A 1,667-nucleotide genomic window follows, 5' to 3' on the forward strand; every position below is an offset into this window, starting at 1 on the left:
GGATATTTAAAATGTCAACAAAAATTTGAGTTGACATTTTAAGATCGTAAATTCTATCAAAATTTTCGTTCAGAATCACTAAATTTTAATTATATCGTAATAATTATTTAAATTAAGTGTCAAGATTTGATTTTGAGACTTAATGTCGCCAAAATAGAGTTTATTTATTGATTTTATATAATTATTATTTACTTTTAATTCAAACAATCATACTATAATCATGAATTACTTGTATATTTAATTAGTTTTCTTCAATGGATTGTGAAGGAGGTGGGACTGTTTATGCCTTGTTTTTTAAGGCAAAACAAGAAAAAGGGGGATTAAAATTGGATTATTTACGTGATATACCCGTCTCCTACAATTCCAGAAGATGTAAAGGGTACACTTTTTTGTGATCAATATAATTAGTTTCTATAAACTGCATATATTTACAAAATTGAAAATGCGAGTTATATCTCGCACACCCATAAACATGGACAGAACCTAACAACAAGATTGGATTACCTATTATTGACATGAAATGTTGACGATAAAGCACAATTTAGTCAATAAGATGTATTTATACAATAGGTTGCATATTCGAGTTATTACATGGATAGACTTTGATCATATATATAAATTATATAAACTAATATAGATAAATTGATTTACACAATTTTAGAGATTAATTGTAAATTGATTTATCTCCATATAAAATAATATAATGATACATTTTTTTTGGGAGCAGATAACAATATTTGTAACAAGAATAGACAATTAAAAGTGTCAGAATAAATTTTCATGATAGTACTTATTAAGTCATTTAAACGTCTCACTAAGTAAAACACATATTATAACATAATGATACAATGTTTTGCCTTGACATAATTATAGTATTTCATTCACAAATTATAAACTTGGCAAAATATGTTTTGATGATAAACTTGTTATTTTAAGTTTGCATTACCCAAAAGTATATTTATGGCACATTTCGATAGATTCAATGTACATGTCCAATCCACATACGTAGCGGTAGTTGGATTACCCAAGATTAGGGGAAAATCAATTGAATTAGTTTGATTATCCAAGTCTTAATCACAACAACTCTATATTTGGGCTACTTTTCTGCTGCTAGAATCTTCCTCTATTTGATTCCTACCAGAATCTTCATGCCACGTGTTTGGCTTAATATTTTTACTAGATGATGTAGGTACATTTATCTCGTGTTTTCTTGCTAATTAAATTCACACCTAAAATAAAAAAGATGTAGGTGGAAATAGGCATTCGATTTCTTCAAACAAAGTTTTTATTTATGGTTATAATTCCTATCATGTGTGGTTGAGTCATTATTGCTCTGACGAATAATGTGTCAATATAAGTTTATTTTATTGAACAATTTAACCAAACTTCTCATCAATACGTGTGAAATTCATAAAAAAATCGATTTTTTTTTAATTTAAAGAATTAGTGTGAATTGTAACTTAAGTAAGAATGCACTGGAAAATACTAGTAGTACTAATTTTTATATGGGTGTTAGCATGTTCTATGCATGTTTTTTGGTAGATATATAATATTTTGCTTTATCATTTTAGTCGTCCGATTTGAAATCAATACATGTCATTAGAAATCGTTCCAATATAAATAAAATCTTGCTTTGTTTTAAGAAAGATAAATTATCAGTAGCTACC

This window comes from Salvia splendens, chromosome 7 (assembly GCF_004379255.2).
Source record: "Salvia splendens isolate huo1 chromosome 7, SspV2, whole genome shotgun sequence".
Lineage (NCBI taxonomy): Eukaryota > Viridiplantae > Streptophyta > Magnoliopsida > Lamiales > Lamiaceae > Salvia > Salvia splendens.